Source organism: Triturus cristatus, chromosome 1_2, assembly GCF_964204655.1.
Source record: "Triturus cristatus chromosome 1_2, aTriCri1.1, whole genome shotgun sequence".
Lineage (NCBI taxonomy): Eukaryota > Metazoa > Chordata > Amphibia > Caudata > Salamandridae > Triturus > Triturus cristatus.
In genome coordinates this window covers 303554677-303571752 of record NC_140580.1, presented here as the reverse complement: position 1 = coordinate 303571752, position 17076 = coordinate 303554677, and positions in this window count along the sequence as shown.

Sequence of the window (17076 nt, the reverse complement as noted above, 5' to 3'; positions counted from 1 at the left end):
ATATGAAGAAGGTGACACAGTATAGAAACAAGCCATAACTCTGTCCCCCTAGTGGCTAGCTCGAGGATACCGCATACCAGTTTAGAAAGGCTGCCCATTGCTCTATGCTGCACTTATATTTAGGAACTTTCAATATTTTCTAAAAGTAATGCAAGTGTGTAGGGCCATATTTATCTTGTAGTTGCGCCACTTTTCACGTCATGTGTGATGCAACTACTAGATGCGATGTATCAATCCACACAAGGCCACCTTGCGTGGCCCCGAGTGGCTTGGAAAATCTGGAGTAACGCAACGCAGCACAACTTGCTGTGTTGTGTTACTCTGCCCCAGGGAGGCATTCCATGGGTGGTGCGTGGGTGGTCCCACACAACATGGATTTTGATGCATTGCCAGATTTACCATTGCTGCTAGACCTGGGAATGAGCCAATATGCTATGCCTTACCAGGGAAGGCGTAACGAGGAGAAATATGTTTCTTTCTCCTTGTTTCTTCCACTTCTCTGTGTGCTGCATAGAGAAAGAAGAAAATGCATCAGGGGATTGTTTTTGTGCAGGAAGGTGTCCCTTCCTGCACAAAAACAATCCTGCTAACAGTGCTGGCACTCTTACACCATGGTGCAACAGTGCCTGCATTGGCGCCAGGTAGCACATTGTGCGCAAGCGTTGAGAAAAGGCAGGAATGCACCATTATTATGTTAAATATAGTACATTCCTGCCCTTTCCCTGTCATGCAGCACAGCGCAGCAAAGTGGCTTGCTGCGCTGCTGCATCACATAATGATAAAATGCCCCTTAATGTTAAAGGTACCTTCTTCTGGGAAGCACTTCTTATCCTCTCAATGAGTGCACTCTGCCCATTTCTCTATATACCTGTGGTGCTTTTACCAAACTGGTAGTACATCACATGAGCAGGAGACTCTTTGGCTGTGGCTTTCTCCAGTTTCAATTTACATGCCCCACATTTTCCTTACTGCACCCTCAGTCAAACCACACATTTAGGTGCCTGCCAGCCATGTGTTGCAGCTAATACTGTGGAGGGAGTGGGGTAGAAGTGTGAAAAAGGAAAAGTGAGGTCTAACATCTCTTCCCATCTTTTTCTTGTGGAGAGAGGTAAGTAAGTGCATACCTCTTTCAGTCACACACTAATTTGCTATTGACTGTACTAGCAGCCTAGGAAACCTTGCCTCCCATTACTTTTCTAGAGTCTCCTGTCCTTTTAATGTGACTTTCACACAGACATCTAACTCCTACTAACCTGGAACTCTCCCACACCTACCCAAATCAGTTTATCGATCACCTGCTGTGACAACAATACTTTAGTTTAAAAAATAAACTATCTCCATGTAGTTGATGAACAAAATCACAGTTTACATTTTATAAATTTGAAAGCACTCTGGCACTGTCTGACCTGACTGGCGAATTGTGCTCCAGGCCGTTCTCCACACAAGCTCCCCACATTGAATCCACAGTCTTCCCCCTGGCTTTTGGGGCAGTCATCCGGTCCACCCTCAGTCACTGCATCTGGTCAAGTAAAAGCTCATTCTGGCCAACACAGAAAATGCCAGATTTATCAATATTCTGAATATCGATTACTGATTATTCTCTGCAAATTGCATTTAGGAAATCGCTAGTCCAAATGTATGAAACTCACAGAGTTTCATACAGCGATTCCTATTGGGTCGCAAATCGACCTACCTCATGAATATTAGTGAGGTAGTTTGCAATTTACGACCCAGTAGGAGTCGCTAAAATCAGAGAAATGGTGGCCTGCTGAGGTCAGCAGACAACCATGTCTGTGATTGCTTTTAAATAAAACAATCATTGATCTCAAAATGCAGTCCGTTTTCCTTATAGGAAAAGAGGATGCGTTTAAAAAAGAAAAATGAAAAGTTTTCTTTTCATTTTTTTTAGGGTAGAAAGTGGTCCGTGGGACCTCTGCCTGCTCTTAAAAAATGTTTTTACAAACATTCATAAAGGGGATCGGGTACCTTGGGGACCCCTTCCTGTTTGCGAATGAGTTACCACCTACTTGAAGTAGGTGGTAAAATGCGAATGTTTAGCAACCGCATTTCAGTCACTGAACATTCCACAAATTGGGAATGATACATACAAAAATGCATTCTTTCGTTCGCAAACAGCCCTATTCTGTGAAATCTGCTTGATGCATCTGGCCCCAGGTCTGGTAAAGTAAATGTGATTGCATTCCAATTTGAAGTCTGAAAGGTTTATTAACAAAAAACAATAATCTTTAAATCGCAGGATCAGTCTGCCAGAGTGATCCACGACAAAGGGGATTGTGGCATGTTCATAAGTAAAGCAAAGAACACAATTATATTGTAATAGAAATTACTATTTAATGCTAAAAAACGTGATGGAGTCGAACATAGGAAGAATACAGGTGTCGAATAACGAGATCATAAGAAAGGAAGATGAACCTCCAGCGTTCAACAGGATTTTAAACATTTTCGAGTGAAAAGCTAACCAACAACTTCTCGCCTCAGAAGCCAAGGTGTGCAAGACAAGCTCAAAACATCAGAAATTGGCACTTGCTTTCGGCATTTGTTAGCATGACCAGAAAAAATACAGGACTGCAGTAGGTTAATGCTAGGCTAATGAAAATTATTCCTTCACCTGGAGGGAGGACAATAATGGCAAAGATGAATCTTGCTTCTGAATCCCATTTATTTCAGTATATTGCATAGTATGACCAAGGGAAAAGAAATATTCACACCGATTTGATTTCTAAGTTTCTAGTGGAGGGTGTTGGCTGTTAATGTGATGAGCAAGAAAAAAGAGAACCCGGAGCGAGAGGGCACTGGAGCTGGCGAGAGCGTGGGAACACCTGGTAGAATTGTTAAAGGACCCAGACAGAGATAGTGACGATGACACAGAGCAGAGTGTACGGGACCCAGAGCAGCCTCACGAAGACTCATAACTAGGGGTGGGCGGAATTTGCCAAATTCACTTTCGCAAATTATCGCGAAAATGTTAAAAATCTCCGCAAACACGCGGAAATATCGCGAAGATGCAGAAGTTTTTTTCCCGCCCGTTTGCGGTATTTTCTGCGTGGTCGCGGCTCGCCAACTTACCCATGCGGTTGCTCGCGGGCGCGGTCATCTTATTTTCACTTGTCTCGCGGTGCATGATCGCGAGAAGAAAGACGTGATCGCGCGACGAATAACGTTACTGCGGGCGCGAACTGTCGCGAGACAGCGCAAATGGCTACCAACAATCCAACATCTCGTGGAGAACGCGACCGGATCAGGAAAACTTGTCGGCGAACGCTGGGATTCAGGTAAGGCGATCGCGCGCACGCGAGAATGTATTATTTTACAGCGCGAGCAAGCAAAAAATTTCCGGTAAAATGCGGGTTGCGGAAATTTTGACATTTTCGCGCTCTCCACGGAACGTGAAAATGTCAAATTATCACAATTTCCGCGAGCGGAACGGAATTTTAGCCCAGGCCTACTCATAACAATAAGGATGGGGATGCACTCACAGCCAAAACGGTGAGCGCCCGGGGGGTGGGGTCATACACACGCACGAGTCCTCAATATTGAGTCACGGATCTACCCCTGCTTTTCTGAAGTTTATAGACAAATGAAAGCAAGGTGCATTTTTAGGAGCGACATGCCTGGAGAGGGAGGGGAGGGAGGGGAGGGAGGGGAAAGGATAGATAAGGTTGTTATTAGGTTAGTTTGAGTCAGTATGGCTATTCTGATCACATAAGGGATATTGTGGCTGCTTTATGCAATCTATAGATTTGTGATGGGTTTAGGCTATTGATTATTTCTTTGCTCTGATCTATGAGTCATGGGAGGAAAGCTGAGGGATTAGGTAAAGGCTTAACACAGACTAGGAACAGTGTGAAGACGATGAGACTTGTGATTTATTTCCTCAGGCACTGCCATATGTATGTATCTATCGAAAGTAATTTGAAAAACCAATAAAGTTTGTTTAAAAAAAAAAAAAATGAGTAAGACAAAAGAGCTGTGTTTCTGATATATGTAAAGTATATCTTGGATGCTATAGATCTGTATGAGTGGTCAGTTGAATTTGCTCTGATAGTATTTTAAAGAGTGTACTCAAATATCTGACAGACAGATAAACAGAAGAATGTAATGTGTCGGGCAGCTTGAAATCTTTTGTCAAAATTCAAAATGAGCTTGCATATGAGAAAGAATTAATTTGCGTGGTGATACAGTTGTTCTATCCAAGAATTTACTGCACATCGTTTTTCAGATGGCACATTAAGGACATCTGGGGCTGTAAGGGACAAACAGGTATTCAGATTACATGATTCATGCCCAGAGATTGGGGATACTATTTATTCTTGGGTAAGGGAATGCAAATGTTGCATGCCAAGTGATGAACAGTAAAATCTTGCATCCCACATCCAGAAACAATGTGGGCCACTTTTTGTGTCATGGTTGCACCACTTCTTGTGGCGCATCCATGACACAAAATGCTAGTAGATATCTACAAAGCCACACAAGGGGCAATTGGCACCACCTTGAGTGGCTCTGTATAAACGATTTAATGAAATGCAATTGCATGAAATTTCACTCTGATAGGCGTTTCATTGGTGGAACATGGGCGTTCCCATGCATCCACCCATCGATTTCATGGAATTCCAGATTTACAGAGATTTGTAAAAGTGAGATTGCATGAAATTGCTAGGTCTACCACAGGACTGGGTAACGAGGAGAAAAATATTTTTTTCTCTTCTATATTTCCTCTTTCAATGTGTGATGCAATCTGCAGCACACATAGAAAGAGGAAAATGCCTCGAAAGATTGCTTTTGGGCAAGAAGGTATTCTCTTCCTGCCCCAAAACAATTTTCCTTGTAAAGCATGCATCCTTGCACCATGGTGCACGGGTGCCTGCGCTGGTGCTAGCTACCTGGAGTGCACCAGCTCAAGGAAAGGACAGGACAGGAATGCGCCGTATGATGTTAAATATGGCTCTTTCATGCAGCTCAGAGCAGCAAGGTGGGTTGCTGTGTTGCACTGCATGAACATTTGATAAATGTGCCCCTTAGTTTACAAAAGGATCAATGGAGAAAATTAGGTATCAACATTATCAATTGCTGTTTTGTGTTACTTGTCTTTGCTCTTTAGGAATTGTGTTGATTGATTATTATTCAAAGTGGCAGGAAATTTCCATGGTGTAAAGAGCAATTGTTGATGATATCTTTTTTTCTCAGTGAGGTATTTTGCAAAGAGTGCCTATCTGAAGTTAAAATTTATGACAATGATCTACCGTTAATCAGTAAGAAGTTTATATTTTATGTATAAAGGGAGATATTAAAGGGGGTGTGCACAAGATGGCGGCCGCATCAGACGCTCTTTGAGTGAGCTCCGAGTGGGCCCGTCCACAACCCTGCCTAATTGTGGCCTGCTGGTCTGCTAACCCTATCATCCACCTGTGCGCGGCCCAACGGAGATGGTGGGCTATTGGTCAAACTTGTGCCGATCAATGGCGCCATTGGCATGGAGGCTTGCACCGAGCCTGCCAGGGCAACCGTTGTCTGCCGTGGGGGCTCAGAGCGGAGCAACGACCGCGCTCGACGATGCCATCTACACCTGAGGCCTTCTATGGGCCTATTTACCTCCCTCCTGCGGGGCCGTGTTGCTCCTGTGCCCAGGTGTCAGCCCCCACCTTGCTGGCAAAATCACGCCGGGGTGACCAGGCGACACAGTGGAGGCCCACATGCAATGTCGGCTGCTGGGTGTTGGGCCCTCGGCAAGATCTCTCCGCCTCCTGTAAGTGACTCCGCCTGTAAGCTTCAAGCTGTGCTGGGGCTGTAGGTTGACTGAACACCCAAGGGCTGCAATCAGTGGCGAAGTAATCCTCTGGGGTATGCTATGGTCATCGCAGTGAGGCTGTATTTGAGCGGTGCTGTGTCTGACCCAGGTGGGTTCTCCGTCCGGTCCCTTCGTTATTGACCTACAGACGACTCTGTGCCTACATACTATGAGCCATTCGGCACTGACATTGACAAGTTCATAATATAGAGAATGAGATACTCACGAAGCTGACCGGCACAGAACGATTTAACGTGATTAACTGATCCAAATAATTTTCACTACAAGGAGATTCCACCCCACTGATACAATTCAAGTATACACACTATGGGGCTGATTCCGATCCTGGAAAAATTTCCCCCGTACGAATCGTATCCGGTCTTTTCACCGTACGAATCGTCCAAGTAGCGTACAAACTGCCAAGTACGATTCGTATGGGAAAAAGTCCATACGAATCGCATTGGGAAAATTTCCCCACACGTCCTCGGGTCGGAAAATGTGTCCGACACATCCCCGGACGATTTACCGTACGAATCGGAAAAGTGAAGTCCGACCGCGCAAGTACGATCCGTCACGTCCTCCCAATTTTACAACCGTATGGAAAATAGACCGTACGGACCGAACTCCCATAGCAACCATCGAGACATGTGCCCGCATACGCGCCGAACACCCACCCCTCCAGCCCCGTATGTACGCGCCAAACCCCCCCCCGCTGCGGATGTACGCGCCAAACCCCCACCCGTGTATGTACGGCGCGTACCAACACCCCACCAGTGCATGTACGTGTTGAACTCCCACCCGTGTATGTACGGCGCGTACCAACACCCCACCAGTGTATGTACGGCGCGTACCAACACCCCACCAGTGCATGTACGCGCCGAACCCCCACCCGTGTATGTACTGCGCGTACCAACACCCAACCAGTGCATGTACGTGCCGAACCCCCACCCGTGTATGTACGGCGCGTACCAACACCCCACCAGTGTATGTACGCGCCGAACCCCCACCCGTGTATGTACTGCGCGTACCAACACCCCACCAGTGCATGTACGTGCCGAACCCCCACCCGTGTATGTACGGCGCATACCAACACCCCACCAGTGCATGTACGCGCTGAACCCCCACCCGTGTATGTACGGCGCGTACCAACACCCCACCAGTGCATGTACGCGTTGAACCACCACCCGTGTATGTACAGCGCGTACCAACACCCCACCAGTGTATGTACGCGCCAAACCCCCACCCGTGTATGTACGGCGCGCACCAACACCCCACCAGTGCATGTACGCGCCGAACCCCCACCCGTGTATGTACGGCATGTACCAACACCCCACCAGTGCATGTACGCGCCGAACCCCCACCCGTGTATGTACAGCGCGTACCAACACCCCACCAGTGCATGTACGCGCCGAACCCCCACCCGTGTATGTACGGCGCGTACCAACACCCCACCAGTGCATGTACGCGTTGAACCACCACCCGTGTATGTACAGCGCGTACCAACACCCCACCAGTGCATGTACGCGCCAATCCCCCACCCGTGTATGTACGGCGCGCACCAACACCCCACCAGTGCATGTACGCGCCGAACCCCCACCCGTGTATGTACGGCGCGTACCAACACCCCACCAGTGCATGTACGCGCCGAACCCCCACCCGTGTATGTACAGCGCGTACCAACACCCCACCAGTGCATGTACGCGCCGAACCCCCACCCGTGTATGTACGGCGCGTACCAACACCCCACCAGTGCATGTACGCGTTGAACCACCACCCGTGTATGTACAGCGCGTACCAACACCCCACCAGTGTATGTACGCGCCAAACCCCCACCCGTGTATGTACGGCGCGCACCAACACCCCACCAGTGCATGTACGCGCCGAACCCCCACCCGTGTATGTACGGCGCGTACCAACACCCCACCAGTGCATGTACGCGCCGAACCCCCACCCGTGTATGTACAGCGCGTACCAACACCCCACCAGTGCATGTACGCGCCGAACCCCCACCCGTGTATGTACGGCGGGTACCAACACCCCACCAGTGCATGTATACGCCGAACCCCCACCCGTGTATGTACGGCGCGTACCAACACCCCACCAGTGCATGTACGCGCCGAACCCCCACCCGTGTATGTACGACGCGTACCAACACCCCACCAGTGCATGTACGTACCGTACAGACACCAAAAACACACATACTGAACCAGGACAACCCCAAACAACACAAGGAGAGTCAATTCGATTCACACAACACCACAAAACATGTCCAACAAGCCCAAATACACACCATATACTGACCTGCAACTGGCAAACAGCTAAACAGAGGCCCAAAACACAACAACTCCTTATAACACACCCACCCAAAGTTCAAACACAGCCACACCCACAAATGGACCAATAAAAAGGCCCAACACACACAAACCATGATCCTTTGCAACAGATCCACCACTGCCAGACCACAGAGACAACGCACTGCACCATACTACAGCCATCAATACACCTTACACTTGCACTCCTTCACACAACCACCATCACAAACACCCCCTCATCACATTCACACACACACACCTTCACAACCACACTCACACACCCACAACCATCCACACCCACACCCCCACAACCATCCACACCCACACCCCACACCATGCCCACTAACAAGAATCCAAAGTTCACAAAGGAGGAGCTGGAGGTCCTTGTTGACGAAATCATCAGAGTCGAGCCACAGCTCTTTGGAACATTGGTCAGACGGACCAGCATATCAGAAAAATCAGCCATGTGGCAGAGGATTGTCGATGCTGTGAATGCTGTTGGGGCCACCAGAAGGACCAGGCATGAGTGCCAAGCCAGGTGGTACGATCTGCGGAGGACGGTGCGCCGCAAAATGACGGACGATCACAACCAGGGGAACATCACTGGAGGAGGGCCGCCCCGCAGACTGGTACACTACCATCCCTGGGAGGAGAAGGCGATGGCCACGCTGCCGCCGGTGGGAGTAGACGGAGTACAAGGCGTCCCAGACCCTGGTGAGTACACAAACAACTCACCTCACATGGGGGGAACGCCATACACAAACAAAATCCCAATCATGCACGCAAACCCCCAAAGCCAGCACCGGACACAACCACACTCCAAACACACACACATGCCACCAGCGCCTCCATGCCCCATGCACCAAGCAAGGCCATGCCAAGTCACAGGCCACACAAAACACCAACACAAGACAGGATGTCCCCGATGCCGGGAGGGTGGGCCCCAAAACTAACATAGAGCAACTCTGAAGCACACAACAATGCCCTCAGCCCATATGGCCTAGGGCACAGCCATACAAACAGTGTGTCCCCACATAGTACTGTGTTGCCTGCAAATGGTGGCCGCGTTGCAGGATGACATGGGTATGAAGGCACAATTTGCACATAACAGCAGCTAATGAAGACGCATCACTCTGAAAGAGTGTCAGCACACACCGCCACAGCAGCAGCGCAGACTCAGACACTCCGCCCAATAGGTGCCCGGAGATTAGAAACAAACCCACATGAACAAGCCAATGGCCTTTGAAAGACCTGCAAACTGTGTGTGCCCAGGAAGCTGGGCTGAGGTGACAGAGGGTGACACATAGAGGGAGGGAGGAGGCTGACAGAGGGAGGGAGAAAGGGAGACAGAGGGAGACGGACAGAGGGAGGAGACTGACAGAGGGAGGGAGAAAGGGAGACAGAGGGAGACGGACAGAGGGAGGAGGCTGACAGAGGGAGGGAGAAAGGGAGACAGAGGGAGACGGACAGAGGGAGGAGGCTGACAGAGGGAGACGGACAGAGGGAGGAGGCTGACAGAGGGAGACGGACAGAGGGAGGAGGCTGACAGAGGGAGATGGACAGAGGGAGGAGGCTGACAGAGGGAGGGAGAAAGGGAGACAGAGGGAGACGGACAGAGGGAGGAGGCTGACAGAGGGAGGGAGAAAGGGAGACAGAGGGAGACGGACACAGGGAGGAGGCTGACAGAGGGAGGGAGAAAGGGAGACAGAGGGAGACGGACAGAGGTAGGAGGCTGACAGGGGGAGGGAGAAAGGGAGACAGAGGGAGACCAAATCACCCTTGGGTGTTGTGGCCATGTCCGCTCGTCAGCAGGTGGACTGTGTGCATGTAGACAAGGTTTGGCAGTGCCTGAACCCCCCCCCTTTTCCCTGTCATAAACACTGGGACATGTGTCAATCTGTACACGAGTACATCCGTGCTGCAGGCACAAACCTAACCTTACACCCAGTAAACCTACCCACTGTGTTTGGTAGAACCCTGTCACAAATGCTCAAGTCACCTACCTGCATTCTCAAATAGCATGGTGAACACACCATTTTGCAAAGTACAGTGCAACACGTAAGGTGGCTCTGCATGGCTTGCTACGCCCGCTCACTACACTGCTGACTGCATTCCAAAAAGATGCATCAACTAAGATTGTGTCACACATGGGTAAAGTGTCGAAAGCTGTGGCCAAGGGACATACCCAGGCACAAGTGCACAAGTGCAAGCCATATCCAACCACCCAGAGGAACTGTGCCAACTCAAAAATGAATGAAACATGGATGTCGCATGTAACACAATTAACATTGTCTCTCTCACACACAGGTCAACGTCGTCGATCTCCCCCCAACACTGGGGGGGAAGACTCACAGGACCAGGCTCTGCGTGTAGAGGACCCCACCGGCAGCGACGACTCTCAACACTCCGTGGACGACCCAGACCAACCTGGCCCCTCTGGTGTCCAACCACCTGCAGCACCTGCGTCAGGTACAACTGTGCCAACCACCACCCCCATTCCTGCCACATCCCAGGACACACCCAGGAGCCCTGCCCGCACACAACAACACAGCCAGTCTGTCCAGGAGGGACAAGGTTCCCCGGGCACCCAGGAGGAGGCAGGCGACACCGCAAATGCCATCCCTCAGGGGTCCCGGAGACCCGATGTGCCCACAAAGGCAGGCCAGGTGCAAGTGGGCAGGGGTGGTGGGAGTGGAGGACGGCGGAGGCGCGAACCTGACCAGTTGGCTCAGGAACCGGTAATGTCACACGTCAGCAACATCCTGGACGCATACCGGCGTGACACCAGGGGCATGGGCCACATTGCGTCCACCCTCACCGACATCAAGGGGACCCTCGAGGAGATCAAGACCCTGCAGGCCGAGCAACATGCCTGTCAACAGCGACACCAAGGACGGATGGAGGCAAGACAGGCTGAGCTTGTGGCGGTGCAAACGGAAATGACCCGTGTACTCCGTCGGATTGCCGACAACATGGGCAACCCTCCCTGTGCCACCAGGCGAAGAACATCACCACCCACAGGGAGGGATCAGGAGGAGGAGGATTCATCCGACGGAGCATCACAAGCATCGTCACGGCCTGCATCTGAGGGTACCCGCAGGAGGGTGGGTCGTTCACGCAAAAGACCGTGAGAGTCAGCGGAACATCACCATCTCCCAGGTCACCTGGCCTGGCACCTGGCCCTCGGGCCCAACAGCAGCACTACAGCAAATGACATTCTCTGCCACATGGACTTGCTGGTCACTGTCTGACCAATGTTGACAAAGACTGTGGCAAAGACTCTGATGACTTCCATTGGCAAGGATACCAATTCCCCCAGTGAACTTTGGATTCTACACTCCCGCCAAGCACCTCTTGTCATCCCCCCAAACACGTACCCCACCACAAATAAATATCTTCACAATCACGAGATGATGCCTTCATTTTGCATTATTCCACTACATGTGTGTGTTGTAAAGTCAAACCATGCCTGAGTTTTGAAGTAACTCCAACCATGCATACCCTGGGGTCTGAGTCTGGTACAGGACACACATGGCTCACAATGTATCATCCAATACAGACATGGAGCACCATACTCACCCGTGATAGGCCCAACCAGCTGAGGTGGTGCCCGCACAACTGTGCCCACAGACCTATTTAGAAGAGCAACAGTCATGCGCAGAGGTCAGGGATCATGTGGATTGTCCTGGGGTGCAACTACAAGGTATGTGTAGACAGGTGGCAGAACCATGGCCTGCATGCTCGAGTCAGGTGGATGTGGAGAATGGTGGGCCGGCCAAGTTTGGATGCCTGGAGATGGCACAATGGGGTCTTGGATCACAGTGCCACAAGGTTGTGTTGTGGTTGTGGGCTGCATCCTGAGTGTGTGCGCGGATTGAGAAGGTCAACCTGCAGCTGGCAGTGATCCATTCCCCCCATCGCTGTTTGACGTTGATGTGGCCTGGTCGCCGGATGTAGAAGCAGAGCTGTGCAGATGCACCCTGGATGTGGACAATTATCATGGGAGTTGTAACGCACATGTCCCTAGAGTGCAGGGTAGGATTAGACACGGATGTCGTAGTTGACCTGGGGGATGGTCTCTCTTGCCTTGAGGTGGATGGAACTGGGGAACTTGTGCATAATGCAGAGTGTGCTGCAGCATGAGGCACAGATGCCGCTGATCAGCATAGCACATGTCAGCTAGCAATCCATGATGAACACCAGCTCGTTTCCGTTGACACTGGGTGCCCTTGCTGCAGGCCCTCAGCAGCATGCGTCATGTCAAGGAAACAATGCCCCAAGTTGCACACAAAGACAAGGATCTCAGGAAGGAACTATGCAAAAGGTGTATGTCAAGGAAGGAATGTCTAGTTCAACATGCCACACACACACACAATGGATGCACATGCAGCACAGTGGCCGTCGTGGAGACTGACATGCCACAATACCTATACAGCCATGGACATCATGCACAATACAGATTCTAATCCCTGACAAACAGCTTGCATCTTGCTACTCTACACATAGACCCATATGCACCATCTCTGATAACTATGCCAGACATGCCGCATGCACAGTGGCAACAGACCACCATTGACAGAGATGAGGCACCTTGGAGGCAGAGGGACACCTTTATTAGTCATGTGTGTCGGAATGCTAATGCAACTCTGTCAACACATACACAGGTCATGTGGATGAACATGTGGGACCGACACTGGCACCCCACTTTGCACCACATATGCGGGAAATCCATAGAACTGGCACACAAGTGACGGGTTACAGCTAAACACCCCCTGCTGCTCACGGAGAGGCTGCCATACACCATTGTGCCTCCAATGGGGAATTCACACACCATGTCAACCCGGTGCAACCCGTATGTTTCTGAGGGCAGTGTCACACACATTGATGGCTCCATCACAATCCACAATCCCATTACAGATGACTGTCAGCAAGTCTGACCATCAATTCAGGTGAATTCAGCTCCATGTCATGTGCCCCATGGTGAATCTACATGTATGCTAAGTATCCAAACATGAACAGGAGCAGTGCACACACAATCAAAACAAATACCGCACCCAAAAAGCTGTGCTGCATCCCTTACCCTAAGGTGATTTCCAAACGTGTCCGTGCATGTAACGCTCATTCAGCACATGTTGCCGTGTTCATGAGGAATAGCAGGAGCACAACAATGCCACCAGCAGACAGCATGCGCAAGTACCTGTGGATGAGAGACATACCCGAAGTCAGCCATTAGAAACACATCTGCATGCATGTGCATGTACTCGACACGTATAAGGTTGTCAACATGCTAGGTGACAAGGATGACTCTGGAAAAACATTCATCTATTGCACCATCACTCGAGTGACACATCCAAACACACCTCTGACTCACCTGGCAGACATGCAGATGGACACACACATTGCAACACATACCACACACGGCCCAATGCCTGCACACTCAGACACTATAACTCACCACTAAGCAAAGAAGTTGCATATGAGGCGACTCCGGATGTCCTCTTCCGCCTCCTCCTCCTCCACATCACTTGCCTCGTGACCAAGCCCTTCATCCTCCACAGGTGGATGGTCCTGCCCATCCGGATCCAGGATGAGTGGCACAGCTTTCTCCACTGCCATGTTGTGCAGCATGCAGCACACGAGGAAGATCTTGCATACCTTCACCGGTGCATATGGGAGTGCGCCACCGGTCTTGTGGAGGCAACGGAATCGGCTCTTCAGGAGGCCAAACGTCCTCTCTATCACTCGCCTGGTCCGCCCATGGGCGTTGTTGTAGTGGTGCTGGGCAGCCGTGCTGGGGTTGCGGAGAGGCGTGATCAGCCATGGCATGTTGGGATAGCCAGCGTCCCCTACATGGAAACATCATGGACAAAAGTGGGTCAGGAGAAGCAGTAAGACAGGAAGATGACGCTAAATACAGGACTGACATAGTATACCCACCAACAAGACATGCCCGTTTGTTGCGCAGCGGCAGCATCATTTCAGGCACCCTGCTACGCCTCATGATGTAGGCATCGTGTGCTGATCCTGGAAAACGAGCACAGACATGTGAAATCACAATGTTGGCAAGACACACCACAAGGGCATTAATGGAGTGGTAATGCTTGCGGTTCCTATACGCTACCTCCTGTGCCTGTGGTGGTACCAAAGCCACATGTGTTCCATCTATGGACCCAATGACATGGGGCATCCCTCCCAGGGCATAGAACTCACGCTTGACACCTGTCAACTGCTCAGGAGTTGGGAATTTAATGAACTCATCTAGGTGAACCAACATGGCCTCTAAAAAATCATGCAGCACACAGCTGAACATGGTTTGGGACATGCCACCAACGTGAGCAATGGTATGTTGAAAGGTACCCGTGGCAAAGAAATGTAGGGCTGCCATCACCTTCATCTTGGGTGTCAGTGCACCAGGATACCTGTGTAGCGGTTGGAGGTGTGGTGCCAGCCGTGTCGTCAAGTCCTCAATCAAACGTTGGGGAAAGCGGTAGCGGCGTATACAGTCATGTCCCCTCAGGTCAGCCAAGTCCGGAATTGGTCGCGTGAGAGGTGGAGCCCTGCAGTGAATTTGAAGGGACAACGAAGAGTGAGTACAGTACACCACCAATGTCAATGTACTGAGCACATGTTCAACAGGCAATACACATATGCTACATACAGAGTCAGGTCTGTGCAATGAGCCCTGGACACGTATGCCAGGCAGGGGACACTCCTACCAAGAGCCAGCTACAAACGTCGATTCTCAACCTCAATATGCCATGCCATGAAACTAGCTGTGGGCCAGTGTAAGTGAACAGGCAGACGCATTACAGGAGTTACAGACATCCACATATATGCAGAAGAAGGATGTTTATTGTACAGACAGGTTGCGGAACACTAGATGCACAGGTCACATGTCATAGAAAAAGGACAGAGGGAGTACATGTCAAGACTGATCACACATACAATGAGAGTATGCAGATATGTCCTTGTTATGAAACTCCGCGTCCATGCATACATACACACCTTACGTCAGATTACACATGTGGGCTGGTGTGCGTAACAGTGTGCCATGCCCATCTACACACAGACACATGTTGGTTGCAGCAACTGCAGATGCATTTGACCAAACACCTACAGCAAACCTATGGGAACACATGACACACACATGACATAGTCACAGCGTGCAACGCGGGCATTCACATCTCAGGGGTGACATTCCGTGTACCTGGCATCAGGGGACAGTTGCGGCTGTTGGTGACTGTGCCATGCCAGTGACGCATGGCTCAACAAGTCTGTACTACATGCACACATGTCAATGGAGTGAAGGGGATGTGTGGCACATAGTGCACCATCACACATGACATGTGTACACAGCTCATCATACTTAAATTAGCTTCACACCTCAGGAGTAATGTGCCACATCACAGCCTGACACACCTGTGCCCGACACATGTAGTACTGCACAGACAATGCCTTGATGTCCATCCTTGGCCAAGTATGACAGCTCTATTCCTGTCTGTGTGCCGCCTGTCACCACTGTCAGGTGTGAAACACACCGTACATACGCTCTGAGGGCGTGTGTATGGTCCCTATCACTATGGGTGTGCTGGCGTATGCGTACGCCATAGTAATACAGACCGTACACGCGTGTGTATGGTCCCTATCACTATGGGTGTGCTGGCGTATGCGTACGCCATAGTAATACGGACCGTACACACGTGTGTATGGTCCCTATCACTATGGGTGTGCTGGCGTATGCGTACGCCATAGTAATACGGACCGTACACGCGTGTGTATGGTCCCTATCACTATGGGTGTGCTGGCGTATGCGTACGCCATAGTAATACGGACCGTACACGCGTGTGTATGGTCCCTATCACTATGGGTGTGCTGGCGTATGCGTACGCCATAGTAATACAGACCGTACACGCGTGTGTATGGTCCCTATCACTATGGGTGTGCTGGCGTATGCGTACGCCATAGTAATACGGACCGTACACGCGTATTACTAAGTCGGTTTGAAACAAATACTTTGTTCCAAAGTGGTTGTTGACTTGACATCATGCTCAATTTTTAAACCATGCAAAGCCCCTCACTGGGGTAGATTTAAAGGGATTGGAGGAAACGTAGGATGCTAATGTGACTGACCAATCTCTCTGTACTCCTGTAAATGAAACAGGCCAGCAAGGCAGATATAAGGCAGCCAGGTCCCATGAGAGAGCACTTGCCTGCACATCCTTTCATTCCACAACACTGCTGCTGCTCGTGATTCGTCTGGCACCATGTCCAGGTCTGTGGAGAGGGCCCAGCCATTCACACAGGAGGAGAACCTTGCCCTGCTGGATGTGATCCTCCCACAGTACACCATGCTGTATGGTCGACCAGGGAAGCAGGTGAGGGCTGACTCCACTAGCTTAGACTGTGCCCCTTTTTTGTGACTGTGACTTCTGGCATTGTGTCCCTGTGTGACAGACATGCAATGTTGTTTGGAGTGGGTCCCAGGGTGGGGAAGGCCTCATGTCTCCCATGCAGCGCATGCTGTAGTTCCTGTGTGCACTCCTCACTTGCATAGTGCTTACTGTGAAAAACAATGCATGGTGCATGCCACATTCTGCCTGGCTACTCCTCCTGGGAATGTTGTTGCTACAGTCCTGATGTGATTCTGTGGTCCCCCCAGTGTGACAGGTAACAGTACCCATAGATGTGTGTTTGTTTAGTGTACCTGTGCTGTGAGTGTCCAAATGATGTGTTCGTCCCCTGGACATTGGTGTGTGTGTGTAGGTCCCCTGTCATGTGGGTGAGTGCATATGGGGAGTGTTGCACACCAGCTGCATGAGGGATGGATATACCCTGGCCATGTGATGTGTGCAGGGTGCAGTGCTGTGTGACTGCCGTGCTGAGCCAGCCCCACACCTGTGACACCCCCCAGTCTAGTGGCACATGGGCAGAGTGAGGTTTGTACCCGCAGTGGGCAAT